Consider the following 16,181-nt stretch of genomic DNA (forward strand, 5'->3'; position numbering starts at 1 on the left):
CTCGGTCAAATCCGATTCAACTAAAGTTGGAGAAACTCACACTTGCCAGTCATCTTTGAGAAACGGGGCTACTCGTACCGATGAAACCAGTCTCTCGTAAGCGTACGAGTAATGTCGGTCCAAGCCGCTTCAATCCAACAATACCGCAGAATCAAGAAAAGACTAAGGAGGGCAGCAAAACGCACATCACCGCCCACAAATACTTTTGTGTTCTACTCGAGAAGACATCTACGCATGAACCTAGCTCATGATGCCACTGTTGGGGAACGTCGCATGGGAAACAAAAAATTTCCTACGCGCACGAAGACCTATCATGGTGGTGTCCATCTACGAGAGGGGATGTGTGATCTACGTACCCTTGTAGACCGTACAGCAGAAGCGTTAGTGAACGCGGTTGATGTAGTGGAACATCCTCACGTCCGTCGATCCGCCCCGCGAACCGTCCCGCGATCAGTCCCACGATCTAGTGCCGAACGGACGGCACCTCGCGTTCAGTACAGCTCGACGATGATCTCGGCCGTCTTGATCCAGCAAGAGAGACGAAGAGGTAGAAGAGTTCTCCGGCAGCGTGACGGCGCTCCGGAGGTTGGTGATGATCTTGTCTCAGCTGGGCTCCGCCCGAGCTCTGCAGAAACGCGATCTAGAGGAAAAACCGTGGAGGTATGTGGTCGGGCTGCCGTGGAAAAGTCGTCTCAAATCAGCCCTAAAACCTCCGTATATATAGGGGGAAGAGGGGGAGCCTTGCCTTGGGGTCCAAGGACCCCTAAGGGTTTCGGCCGAGCCAAGGGGGGAAGGTCTCCCCTTCCAAACCGAATCCTACTTTGTTTGGAAGGTGGAGTCCTTCTTCCCTTTCCCACCTCCTCCTTTTTTTCTTTTCTCTTTGATTTTCTTCCTATGGCGCATAGGGCCTTCTTGGGCTGTCCCACCAGCCCACTAAGGGCTGGTGTGCCACCCCCAAGGCCTATGGGCTTCCCCGGAGTGGGTTGCCCCCCCGGTGAACTCCCGGAACCCATTCGTCATTCCCGGTACATTCCCGGCAACTCCGAAAACCTTCCGATAATCAAATGAGGTCATCCTATATATCAATCTTCGTTTCCGGACCATTCCAGAAACCCTCGTGACGTCTGTGATCTCATCCGGACTCAGAACAACATTCCGTAACCAACCATATAACTCAAATACGCATAAAACAACGTCGAACCTTAAGTGTGCAGACCCTGCGGGTTCGAGAACTATTTAGACATGACCCGAGAGACTCCTCGGTCAATATCCAATAGCGGGACCTGGATGCCCATATTGGATCCTACATATTCTACGAAGATCTTATCGTTTTAACCTCAGTGCCAAGGATTCATATAATCCCGTATGTCATTCCCTTTGTCCTTCGGTATGTTACTTGCCCGAGATTCGATCGTCAGTATCCGCATACCTATTTCAATCTCGTTTACCGGCAAGTCTCTTTACTCGTTCCGTAATACAAGATCCCGCAACTTACACTAAGTCACATTGCTTGCAAGGCTTGTGTGTGATGTTGTATTACCGAGTGGGCCCCGAGATACCTCTCCGTCACACGGAGTGACAAATCCCAGTCTCGATCCATACTAACTCAACGAACACCTTTGGAGATACCTGTAGAGCATCTTTATAGTCACCCAGTTACGTTGCGACGTTTGATACACACAAAGTATTCCTCCGGTGTTAGTGAGTTATATGATCTCATGGTCATAGGAACAAATACTTGACACGCAGAAAACAGTAGCAACAAAATGACACGATCAACATGCTACGTCTATTAGTTTGGGTCTAGTCCATCACGTGATTCTCCTAATGACGTGATCCAGTTATCAAGCAACAACACCTTGTCCATACGTAGCAGACCCGCTGACTAAACCTCTTCCACGGGCAAAGCATGATCAACACCAAAACTGTATGGGTGTTAGATTTATTACAATGTAATTTGCATGGTGATGTGAGGGCTATATTATTGACTCTAGTGCAAGTGGGAGACTATTGGAATTATGCCCTAGAGGCAATGATAAATAAGTTATTATTATAATTCATGTGTCAAGATAATCGTTTATTATCCATGCTATAATTGTGTTGAATGAAGACTTAGATGCATGTGTGGATACATAGACAAAAAACTGTCCCTAGCAAGCCTCTAGTTGACTAGCCATTTGATCAAGGATAGTCAGGGTCTTCTGACTATGTACAAGGTGTTGTTACTTGATAACTGGATCACATCATTGGGAGAATCATGTCATGGACTAGACCCAAACTAATATATGTAGCATGTTGATCGTGTCATTTTGTTGCTACTGTTTTCTGCGTGTCAAGTATTCATTCCTATGACCATGAGATCATATAACACACTGACACCGGAGGGATACTTTGTGTGTATCAAACTTCAAAACGTAACTGGGTGGCTATAAAGATGCTCTACAGGTATCTCCGAAGGTGCCGTTGAGTTAGTATGGATCAAGACTGGGATTTGTCACTCCGTGTGACGGAGAGGTATCTCGGGGCCCACTCGGTAATAGAACATCACACACAAGCCTTGCAAGCAATGTGACTTAGTGTAAGTTGCGGGATCTTGTATTACGGAACGAGAAAAGAGACTTGCCGGTAAACGAGATTGAAATAGGTATGCGGATACTGACGATCGAATCTCGGGCAAGTAACATACCGAAGGACAAAGGGAATGACATACGGGATTATATGAATCCTTGGCACTGAGGTTCAAACAATAAGATCTTCGTAGAATATGTAGGATCCAATATGGGCATCCAGGTCCCGCTATTGGATATTGACCGAGGAGTCCCTCGGGTCATGTCTACATAGTTCTCGAACCCGCAGGGCCTGCACACTTAAGGTTCAACGTTGTTTTATGCGTATTTGAGTTATATGGTTGGTTACCGAATGATGTTCGGAGTCCCGGATGAGATCACATACGTCACGAGGGTTTCCGAAATGGTCCGGAGATGAAGATTGATATATAGGATGACCTCATTTGATTACCGGAAGGTTTTCGGAATTACCGGGAATGTACCGGGAATGACGAATGGGTTCCGGATGTTCACCGGGGGGGCAGCCCACCCCGGGGAAGCCCATAGGCCTTAGGGGTGCCGCACCAGCCCTTAGTGGGCTGGTGGGCAAGCCCAGAGAGGCCCCTGCGCAGGGAGATAGAAAATCAAAGGAGAAAGAAAAAAAAAGGGGGAAGTGGGAAGGAAGGGAAGGACTCCACCTTCCAATCCTAGTTGGACTAGGATTGGAGGAGGACTTCTCCTCCCCCCATCGGCCAAACCCCTTGGGGCTCCTTGAGCCCCAAGGCAAGGCCCCTCCCCTCGCCCCTATATATACGGAGGTTTTAGGGCTGATTTGAGACAACTTCTCCACGGCAGCCTGACCACATACCTCCACGGTTTTTCCTCTAGATCGCGTTTCTGCGGAGCTCGGGCGGAGCCCTGCTGAGATTAGATCACCACCAACCTCCGGAGTGCCGTCACGCTGCCGAAGAACTCATCTACCTCTCCGTCTCTCTTGCTGGATCAAGAAGGCCGAGATCATCGTCGAGCTGTACGTGTGCTGAACGCGGAGGTGCCGTCCGTTCGGCACTAGATCGGAGCGGATCGTGGGACGGATCGCGGGACGGTTCGTGGGACGGTTTGCGGGGCGGATCGAGGGACGTGAGGATGTTCCACTACATCAACCGCATTTATTAACGCTTCTGCTGTGCGATCTGAAATCCACCTCGTAGATGAACATCACCATGATAGGTTTTCGTGCGTGTAGGAATTTTTTTGTTTCCCATGCGACGTTCCCCAACAGATCCATCATGTAATCGAGTTAGTTTTTGACGGGGATTGATCCCTAGTATCCACTATGTTCTAGATTGATGTTGCTACTACTTGGCTATGGTTAATGCTTGTCACTAGGGCCCGAGTGCCATGATTTCAGATCTGAACCTATTATGTTGTCGCCAATATATGTCTGTTTTAGATCCTATCTTGCAAGTTGTAGTCACCTACTATGTGTTATGACCCGGCAACCCCGGAGTGACAATAGCCGGAACCACTCCCGGAGATGACCATAGTATGACGAGTTCATGTACTCACCGTGTGTTAATGCGTTGGTCCGGTTCTTTATTAAAAGGAGAACCTTAATATCCCGTAGTTTCCATTAGGACCCCGTTGCCACGTGAGGGATGGACAATAGATGTCATGCAAGTTCTTTTCCCTAAGCACGTATCACTACATATGGAATACATGCCTACATTAGATTGACGAACGGGAACTAGTTACTTATCTCTCCGTGTTATAGCTGTTACATGATGAATCATATCCGTCAAACTCATCCATCACCGATCCACTGCCTACGAGTCTTTTACTACTGGTCCTCGCTACGTTACTTTGTCTAGGCTTGTCCCTTGATACAAAAGGGATTGGGCCACTTTGCTGCTGCTATCACTTTGCTACTACTGTTGCTACTACTGTTACTTGATGCTGCTGCTACTGCTGTTCCTTGCTACTCCGTTGCTACTTGTTGCAAGACTTTTTCTGGAGCCGTTGCCTGGGAAGATGTCACGCCCAAGATGCGACCCTATCCTCAATTTGGCACGAGGGCCTCGTCGGGGATAGAAGCGCATCTCGTCGTGTCGCAAGAATGGATATCGTTACAAGTACATGTACTGAAAAGAAGAGATATATATAGAGTAGGCTTACACTCGCCACAGGCTACATCAGAGTCACATCAGTACATTACATAATCATCAAGAGTAAGAGCAGGGTCCGACTACGGACGAAAACAAACGAGAAAAGAAGAGCGACCTCCATCCTTGCTATCCCAGGCTGCCGGCCTGGAACCCATCCTAGATCGATGAAGAAGAAGAAGAAGAAGAAGCAACTCCAAATGAACAATCAACGCGCTCGCATCAAGTAACCTTTACTTGTACCTGCAACTGGTGTTGTAGTAATCTGTGAGCCACTGGGGACTCAACAATCTCATTTCCAAAGGTATCAAGACTAGCAAAGCTAAATGGGTGAGGTATGGTTAAGTGGTGAGGTTTCTGCAGCGGCTAAGCATATATTTGGTGGCTAAACTTACGAGTACAAGAAATAAGAGGGGGAAGATCTACGCATAGCGGACGTGAACTACTCATGATCAAATTAATGATCCTGAACACCTACCTACGTCAGACATAACCCCACCGTGTCCTCGATCGGAGAAAGAACTCACGAAAGAGACAGTCACGGTTACGCACATAGTTGGCCTATTTTAATTAAGTTAACTTCAAGTTATCTAGAACCAGTGTTAAACAACGTTTCCACGTTGCCACATAACCGCGGGCATGGCTTTCCAAAAATATTTAACCCTGCAGGGGTGCTCCAACTAGTCCATCACAAATTACCACAAGCCGCATGGAAATCCTCAATCACGAAGCTCCCGATCTCGTCGAATTCCCTAGTGGAAAACCTCAACTCTGAGATTACCCAAAGCATCACCGGAATCCCGATGCACAAGATATCTCGTCAAAGGTAAAACTAATCCAGCAACATCTCCCGACGTGTCGACGATCCCGATAGGAGTCGCGTACCTCGTTCTCAGGACACGACGGGTGAGCTAGACGTCGGGATCGCTAAACCTCCGGGTGACCAAAGGGGCGCCGGACATCGCTCAGGTGGGGCCAACACTCATGAGGAGCACTGGCCCGGGGGTTGATTAAATTAGTCTGCGGGTGCCGGCGGGTCCCTATGCATTATTATTAGGTTGTTAGGCAAATGTAGTACCAAAGTTGGGCCTTGCCAGACCAGCTTTAATCTAAAACGAATTATCAAGGGGGTCCCCATAACAACCCCGATCGTGTTAGGAGAGCTCATTTATGGAACATAACACCGGTAGCTGAAACTAAGGGGGCAAAGGTGGAACAAAACACCAGGCTAGAAAGGCCGAGCCTTCCACCTTTTACCAAGTATATAGGTGCATTAAATTAAAATAGCAATTAATATGGTGATATAACAAGGAACCCATGCGTTCACATGGAAGCAACTGCACCTGCAACTAGCAACGCTAACACCGGGTTAAGCAAGCAGTAACATAGCCAATTAGTGGTTTGCTAGGTTGTGAACAGTTGAAGGTTTCAAGGCATTGTTGAGAGGCTGATATTTAACATGTGGTAGGCAACGAGACATAATCGATAGAAGCGATAAACTAGCATGGCAATGATAGTAATGGTATCTGGGGAAATGGTCATCTTTCCTGAGATCCCGCTTGGAAGAAGAATGTCTCCGTGAAGCAGACGAACCGAATTAGTCGAACGGTTCCTCACAATCCAACACGCTTGCGGAACTCTATCGAGACGAAGCAAACCGGAAACAAGAATCAACACACGATATTCACCACACGATGCACAGCACATATGATGCATGAATGGTCTAATGCAAGGCATGACAAACACAACAATCAAACACTACACATTAAGGGAAGCTCGATATGCAACGAGTTGCATATCAACGAAACTCCACATTTAATTATTTAGTTCACTCCCGTTTATTAACACGGTAATATTAAAATGTTGTTAACATGGCAAGGGGTGAAGCACAAATTAAACTACCTATCTAGGCATTTTAAATGAGGCCGGAAACGACATATAGCATCTCCGAAATGACCTCACGCGTTAAATTCTAAATCTGTCCAGATTTGTCCTAACCACATTTTATGTTTGTTAAACAGCAAAACAAAGTGGAGCATGTGATTCTACACGTCGTTCTAGCCCATTTACATATATGGCACATCTCCAACGTAGCTACGGTTTAAAAACTACGGGCTAAACCGTTTCAACACGTCGACACGCAAACCGATACAAACAGCACACTAAACAATTCTAATTATGCATGGGATTTGGAAAATATTACTCTACATAAAATTCTAGCCAAGTTACATATATAACTCAACGCAATCCGAAGCACGGATTAGATACTACGGGCATTTGAAAATATGTAGATTTTTTTGAAAATTCCTGGTAATTAGCTAAATCGCAAGACGGAAAAACAATGCATGGGCCAAAAGCAGTGGCCCAGGAGGTTTTGACCCGAGTGGCCGTGTGCGTGGGTGAAGAAGGTTAGCAAAAGAAAAAAAATACTAGGGCACTAGGTATCGAACCCAGTACCTGTTGGACTCAATCCAGAGTGCTAACCAGCTGGGCTATCGACTGGAGTGTGAACAAACAGGGCTCGAATTAATTAAGGAAAAGACAGAAGCTAAATCGTGGGAGAAGGAAAAGAAAGCCTAAAAATATAATGCAACAACGGGGATTCGAACCCTTGATCTCCTAGTTTCTCACCAAGGCGTTGACCAGTCGCACTACGAGAGAATCATGAGAAGACATGGGTTCTACTGTCTATGAAATATACCTGCGCAACCTGACGAAACTGAAGAACAAAGACACATCCTGTGGTTGCCAAGGCAGGGCTGCAGCTGCTCGCGTCAGTGGGAAGCCGTATGGCTCCAGCGGGGTGCCGACGGCATGGATGGAACCAGGGGGCGAGGTCCTGCATGGGAGCCGTCCTTGGCGCCCGCGAGGCAGCCTGCAGATCCGGTGGCCGGCGGCAAGAGGCCGGACCTGGCGCGCTTCTCATCTACAGTGACCATGTATTCATGGCTCGGAAGCTCCTACGAGAGAGAGGAGACACAGGGGCGACTCCTCCATGGGTGCTTGCACGGCCAAGCTCGAGGAAGAGGCGGGGTCCTGCAAGTCCAGCCGGAGGCGGCTTGCCGGCGACAATTCCGTGCAGCAGCGCTGCGTCTTGACGTGAAAGACAAGGACGAACGCGACGAGCTTCGGTGGAGGAGAGACATGGTTGAACCTGACACGGGAGGGAGAGAGAGCAGGGCATGAGAGAGAGAGAAGGGGAGGCAGAGATGCAGGAAAAAGAGAAGGGGTGGATAGCAGAGGGGAGGGGTGCAGGGTACGACGACCTTGGAAGGGTCTCGAGGAAGCACATCGTGGTGGAGGACTGGGAGCTCCTCTCCCAGTGGTGCATGGTCTGACGAGGGGCTCGAATGGCTTGGACGCAAGCTGTTGCAGAGCTCCGGTAGCTCGACCTCCTACGCGCATGGACTCAGACAGATGCGTCAGGGTGCAAGGGAGACTAGGGACTTCGGGTGTGCAAGCTTGGGCACGAGGGAACCAGGTGGCTGCGGTTGCGGATTGGTCGGATGGGGAAAACAAGGTGGGGCTAGGTGGATGGATCAGGAGAGATCCCGAGGAAGGAGATGGGTCAAGGGGGGGGGGTGGCGCCGGCGGTTGGGACACGGAGAGGATCCCTAGAAATTAGGTTTTGGATTGATTTAGACTACAGTCCAAATATATAGCTAGTAGGCTAGCCTTAGGTTCATCTCGACCCTCCGATTTTAATCGGACGGTCAGAAAAAAATAGGTTAGGATGATCAATGGACAAACCGAAGACGGTTTGCGGTAAAACGGGGTTGATCAGGATCCAACGGTCACGACCGCCGAGTTCGGGTCCGGGGGAAGTTCCCGGACTAGGTTGCGAGCAGGGTCGACGCACTGTGCAGAGGGGCTAGGCGCAGATGAGAGGGAAAACGGGCGACCCCATAACGTATCTAAAAACACCGACGAACGTCCGACGATATACCGAATACGGTGCCGCTACGGTCGACCGTTCGGGTACCAGACGGACTCCGATTGCGACGAAACTCGACAGGCGGCTTAGCAATAACTAATCACGACCGTATGCCAAGTTTCACCTTGATCAGAGAAAGTTTCAACACACTTTTAAAACAGGGTTTTGACGATGCCGCGGGCGCGTGCGTGTGCGGTCGGGCTCAGAGCGGACAACGACGAGAACCGGCAACTAACAACGGATGCAACTTTTGAAAACTGGCGGCAACGGGGTGCGGATGCAATGCTGATGATGCGCATGATGCGATGATGATGCGACAAATGAAAACAAACACATGACGAAAACGGAATAGAAGGGGAATCTTTTGGAACGTCGGCATCAGGCAGTCACAGAAGAATAGTTCCCCGTCCACGTGCTCTTTACTAGCGCCATTGATACAACAGTTAGGAATAGTCTGCCGTCAACAGATCGTTTCTGGCATCGTTGCTATCATACTCTTTGCTACTGATACTTTGCTTGCAGGCATTAATCTTTTAGGTGTGGTTGAATCTGACAAACTCAGCTGCTAATACTTGAGAATATTCTTTTGCTTCTCGTCGTGCGAACCAACAAATTTGGGTTGAATACTCTACCCTCGAAAACTGCTGCGATCCCATACGCTTGTGGGACATCAACGATTTCCCCCTCCGCGAGGGAAGTTTCCTCGGCAGGATTGTCCTGCCGGAGCTCTAGATTGGTTCTTCTCAAGTTCCGCCTCGTGGCGGCGACGAATCCTACGAAAAGCCTCTTCTTGATTTTTTTCCGGACTGAAACCTTTTTGTAGCAAAAGGGGGGAACCACAGGGCCAGCTAGGAGCCCACAAGCCCCCTAGGCGCGGCCAAGGGGGTGGCCGCGCCTAGCAGGCTTGTGGCCCCCTGCTGGCGCCCCTTTGGTACTTCTTCGGCCCAGTGTTTTTTATAAATCCCAAAAAAATCCACGTTGATTTTCATGGCTTTTGGAGTTGCGCAGAATAGGCATCTCAAACTTGCTCCTTTTTCGGGCCAGAATTCCAGCTGCCGGCATTCGCCCTCTTGATGTAAACCTTGCAAAATAAGAGAGAAAAGGCATAAGTATTGTATCGTGAAGTGTAATAACAGCCCAAAAAGCGATAAATATCAACATGAAAGCATGATGCAAAATGGACGTATCGTAGATCCCCTACACTTGTGGGTCACCAGTCGTGCCGGTGACGATGGTGATCATGCCGCACCCCGAAGATGGAGATCAAAGGCGCAAGATGATATTGTCCATATCATGTCACTTTATGATTTGCATGTGATGTTTATCATGTTATTACATCTTATTTGCTTAGAACGACGGTAGTAAATAAGATGATCTATCACTAAAATTTCAAGAAATGTGTTCCACCTAAGTGTGCACCGTTGTGAAGGATCATTGTGTCGAAGCACCACGTGATGATCGGGTGTGATAGATTCTAACGTTCGCATAGAACGGGTGTAAGCTAGATCTACACACGCAAAACACTTAGGTTGACTTGACGAGCCTAGCATGTACAGACATGGCCTCTGAACACAAGAGACCAAAAGGTCGAACTGGAGTTGTATAGTTGATGTGATCAACATGGAGATGTTCACCATTGATGACTAGTCCGTCTCACGTGATGATTGGACACGACCTAGTCGATATGGATCATGTATCAGTTAGATGACTAGAGGGATGTCTATCTAAGTGGGAGTTCATTAAATAATTTGATTAAATGAACTTAATTATCATGAACTTAGTCTAAAATTGTCTTTACAATCTATATTGTAGATCCAATGGCCCACGCTAATTTTCCCCTCAACTTCAACGCGTTCCTAGAGAAAACGAAGCTAAAAGACGATGGAAGCAAATATACGAGCTCGGTCCGTAACTTGAGGCTCATCCTCATAGCTTCCAAGAAAATATATGCCCTTGATGCATCGCTAGGTGATGCACCTACAGTCCTAGTGGCTCAAGACGTTATGAACGCCTGGCAGTCGCATAGTGATGATGAAACTGGTTTTCCAATCTCATGCCCGGGTCGAGAGATATGAAGTCTCCGACAAGTTCTTTAGTTGTAAGATGGAGGAAATGGTTTGGTCAGCGAGCACATACTCAAAATGTTTGGGTTGCACAACCGCTTATCTCGGCTGGGAGTTAATCTTCCGGAGGACTCAGTTATTGACAGAATCCTCCAATCGCTTCCACCTAGCTACAAGAGCTTTGTTATGAACTACAATATGCAAGGGATGGAGAAGTCCATTCCTGAGTTATATTTGATGCTGAAATCAGCAGAGGTGGAAATGAAAAAGGAACATCAAGTGTTGATGGTGAATAAGACCACCAGTTTCAAGAAAGGCAAGGGTAAGAAGAACTTCAAGAAGGACGACAAAGAAGTTGCCGCGCTCGGTAAATCATTTGCCGGGAAGAAGTGCAAGAATGGACCCAAGCCTAAGACTAAGTGCTATTACTGCAAGGGAACCGGTCACTTGAAGCGGAACTGCCCCAAGTACTTAGAGGGTAAGAAGGCCGGCAACGTCAAAGGTATATATAATATACATGTAATTGATGTGTGACCCTCAAGTGTAGGGATCTATCGTAGTGCTTTTGATAAGTAAGAGTGTCGAACCCAACGATGAGCAGAAGGAAATGACAAGTGGTTTTCAGCAAGGTATTCTCTGCAGGCACTGAAATTATCGGTAATAGATGGTTGTGTGATAAGATAATTCGTAACGAGTAGCAAGTAACAATAGTAACAATGGTGCAGCAAGATGACCCAATCCCTTTTGTAGCAAGGGACAAGCCTAGATGAACTCTTATATAAGGTAAAGCGCTCCCGAGGACACATGGGGATTTCTGTCAAGCTAGTTTCCATCATGTTCATATGATTCGTGTTCGCTACTTTGATAGTTTGATATGTGTGTGGACTGGTGCTTGGGTGTTGTCCTTCCTTGGACAAACATCCCACTTATGATTAACCCCTCCCGCAAGCATCCGCAACTACTAAAGAAGAATTAAGACTAAGTCTAACCATAGCATTAAACTGGTGGATCCAAATCAGCCCCTTGCGAAGCAACGCATAAACTAGGGTTTAAGCTTCTATCACTCTAGCAACTCATCATCTACCTATTACTTCCCAATGCCTTCCTCTAGGCCCAAATAATGGTGAAGTGTCATGTAGTCGAAGTTCACATAATACCACTAGAGGAAAGACAACATACAACGCATCAAAATATCGAACGAATACCAAATTCACATGACTACTTATAGCAAGACTTATCCCATGTCCTCAGGAACAAACGTAACTACTCACAAAGCATAATTATGTTCATGATCAGAGAGGTATTGAATAGAATTAAGGATCTGAATATATGATCTTCCACCGAGTAAACCAACTAGCATCAACTACAAGGAATAATTAACACTACTAACAACCTTACAAATACCAATCGGAGTCGCGAGAGGAAGATTGGGTACAAGAGATGAACTAGGGTTTGGAGATGAGATGGTGCTGATGAATATGTTGATGGAGATGAGTCCCCTCCGGTGAGACGAGTGTTGTTGATGACGATGGCGATGATTTCCCCCTCCAGGAGGGAAGTTTCCACGGCAGGACGGCCGTGCCGGAGCTCTAGATTGGTTCTGCTCAAGTTCCGCCTTGTGGCGGCGGCGTTTCTTCCCAAAAGCTCTCTCTTGATTTATTTTTTCTGGGACGAAAGAGGTTATTTAGAGTTTGAGATGGAGGCTGCGGAGCCACGTGGGCCCCACGAGCCTTCCAGACGCGCCCTAGGTGGGGGCACCTCCTGGGCTCGTGGGCCCCTGACAATTCCTTCACAAAGTAAAGTATGGGTCAAGAACCTTACCGACAATTAACAACCGATAGTCTTTAGTCATTGAAGCAATTGCAATTTATCACAACATCAGAAAGAGTCAAATAAGAGCTTGTAAAGCAAATCCACATACTCAATCATCCTTTCGTTCTCTACAATTGCTACAACTCACGTGGTACTCATGAGATCAAAGTTTTAGTTGGACACAGAGAAAGATAGGGGCTTATAGTTTCACCTCCCAACCATTTACCTCAAGGGTAATGTCAACAATAATAATTCATGAATACTTACTTCCAAGTTGACATATGAATATAGATCTTTCCCTAGCATATGACGTTAGCCAAGATAAAGGCGGAATAAGGAATTGGTGAAGATCACCATGACTCTTTCAAGGGCAAAAAGTAAAGGTACAAGATAGGCCCTTCGCAGAGGGAAGCAGAGGTTGTCATGCGCTTTTGAGGTTTGGATGTGTGTCCTCTTAGTGTGGAGGAACGTCACTTTATATTGCCTCCTGTGATAAAGAACTTTATTATGCGGTCTGTCGCTTTTATGTCTTCCTCATCACAGGTTCGTGCAAAGCTTATTTTCCACTCACTAATAGATCATACAAATTAGGGAGCAATTTTTATTGCTTGCACCAATGACAACTTACTTGAGGGATCTTATTCAATCCATAGGTAGGTATGGTGGACTCTCATGGCAAAACTGGGTTGAAGGTTTGCGGATGCACAAGTAGTATCTCTACTTGGTGCGGGAGTTTTGGCTAATATGAGGTGGAAGCAATCGTCACATGCTAAGGGATCTCTAGTAATATAACATTATTCGGAACCAAGCAAACACAATTCATTATGTTGTCTTCCTTGTCCCACATCTACCTCTAAGCATGCAATAGTTTAGTGAGTGTTCACAATCATAGATGGTGTCAAAGATGATATATTTATATGTGAACCTCTCCTTCTTTATAACTTCCCATTAATTGCAACAATGACCAAGGTCTACGTTTGTCTACCCTCAACAAGTTTCAATCATCATTCTTTTTATATGTGAAGCCACCACTTCCCATAAGATCATTACATGATCTTTCATGCTTTTGTTCTTTTATCATTCTCTTGATCATGGCATGAGGCGAGGCCCTTAACTAAGACACTCTTTATTATATGGCTCACGAGCTCGAATACATCGGGGGTGACACAAAGCAAATCTCAAGCCTTAAACACTAAGACCTTTAATCTACTAGAGAAAGAGTAAACTGAAAAGGAACAAACGAAAACAAAGGTAAAGGCAAAAGATATGATGGTGATACGATATCGGGGCAACTCCCCCAAGCTTGGCACAAGCCAAGGGGATTGCCCATACCCATGCTTAGTTCTATTCCTTTGGAGGTGATGGTGGTGGATTTGTTGCAGAGGTCTTGAGCTTGTTTAATTTCCACTTGAGCATAAAATTCTTCACCCTCAGATCATCATTTTCCTCTTCAAGCCTCAACACCCTTTGGCATAATTCCTGCTTACTCTCCTACAAGAAACGAGAAGGGATAAACAAAGTCTTAGGCTTCTTCCTTGAGTCAGGGAGGCTCGACTTCTTGAACTCCACATGCGTGTGTCCAAGTTGAGGTAGAGGAGCCTTCTCCTCTTCGGAACTTGCTTGTTCCTTCCCCTTGAGATCATAATCTTCTTCCTCATCAATGGTCTAGTGATACTTCTCCAACGTATCTATAATTTTTGATGGTTCCATGCTATTATCTTGTCAAACTTTGGATGTTTTGCATGCCTTTTATATATTTTCTGGGACTTACTTATTAACTCAGTGCCAAGTGCCAGTTCCAGTTTTTTCCATGTTTTTGACCCCTTTCAGAGGAGATTTTGAAACGGAGTCCAAACGGAAGAAAATCCCCGAAAATATTTTTTTTGGAACGGAAGAAGATCAGGGAGCTTGGGAGCCAAGGCAGGGGAGCCGCAGGGGCCCCACTGTTGGGGAACGTCGCATGGGAAACAAAAATTTTCCTACGCGCACGAAGACCTATCATGGTGATGTCCATCTACGAGAGGGGATGAGTGATCTACGTACCCTTGTAGATCGTACAGCAGAAGTGTTTAGAGAACGCGGTTGATGTAGTGGAACGTCCTCACGTCCCTCGATCCGCCCCGCGAACAATCCCGCGATCAGTCCCACGATCTAGTACCGAACGGACGGCACCTCCGCGTTCAGCACACGTACAGCTCGACGATGATCTCGGCCTTCTTGATCCAGCAAGAGAGACGGAGAGGTAGAAGAGTTCTCCGGCAGCGTGACGGCGCTCCGGAGGTTGGTGATGACCTTGTCTCAGCAGGGCTCCGCCCGAGCTCCGCAGAAACACGATCTAGAGGAAAAACTATGGAGGTATGTGGTCGGGCAGCCGTGAGAAAGTCGTCTCAAATCAGCCCTAATACCTCCGTATATATAGGTGGGAGGGAGGGGAGGAGGCAGCCTCAAAACCTAAAGGTTTGGCCGAAATTGGAGGTGGAGGAGTCCTACTCCAATCCTACTTGGAGTAGGATTCCACCTTCCCACTTGGAAACTCTTTCCACCTTGTGTTTTTTCCTTCTCAAACCTTATGGGCCTTAGTGGGAACTTATTCCAGCCCACTAGGGGCTGGTTTATCTCTTCCCATAGCCCATGAGACCCCTTGGGGCGTGACACCCCTCCCGATGGTCCCCGGCACCCCTCCCGGCACTCCCGGTACACTACCGATGAGCCCGAAACTTTTCCGGTGATGCACGAAAACCTTCCGGTAACCAAATGAGGTCATCCTATATATCAATCTTCGTTTCCGGACCATTCCGGAAACCCTCGTGACGTCCGTGATCTCATCCGGGACTCTGAACAACATTCGGTAACCAACCATATAACTCAAATACGCATAAAACAACGTCGAACCTTAAGTGTGCAGACCCTGCGGGTTCGAGAACTATGTAGACATGACCCGAGAGACTCCTCGATCATTATCCAATAGCGGGACCTGGATGCCCATATTGGATCCTACATATTCTACGAAGATCTTATCGTTTGAACCTCAGTGCCAAGGATTCATATAATCCCGTATGTCATTCCCTTTGTCCTTCGATATGTTACTTGCCCGAGATTCGATCGTTAGTATCCGCATACCTATTTCAATCTAGTTTACCGGCAAGTCTCTTTACTCGTTCCGTAATACAAGATCCCGCAACTTACACTAAGTTACATTGCTTGCAAGGCTTGTGTGTGATGTTGTATTACCGAGTGGGCCCCGAGATACCTCTCCGTTCACACGGAGTGACAAATCCCAGTCTTGATCCATACTAACTCAACTAACACCTTCGGAGATACCTGTAGAGCATCTTTATAGTCACCCAGTTACGTTGCGACGTTTGATACACACAAAGCATTCCTCCGGTGTCAGTGAGTTATATGATCTCATGGTCATAGGAATAAATACTTGACACGCAGAAAACAGTAGCAACAAAATGACACGATCAACATGCTACGTCTATTAGTTTGGGTCTAGTCCATCACATGATTCTCCTAATGATGTGATCCCGTTATCAAGTGACAACACTTGCCTATGGCCAGGAAACCTTGACCATCTTTGATTAACGAGCTAGTCAACTAGAGGCTTACTAGGGATAGTGTTTTGTCTATGTATCCACACAAGTATTGTGTTTCCAATCAA

The sequence above is a fragment of the Hordeum vulgare genome, chromosome 7H (genome assembly GCF_904849725.1).
Source record: "Hordeum vulgare subsp. vulgare chromosome 7H, MorexV3_pseudomolecules_assembly, whole genome shotgun sequence".
Lineage (NCBI taxonomy): Eukaryota > Viridiplantae > Streptophyta > Magnoliopsida > Poales > Poaceae > Hordeum > Hordeum vulgare.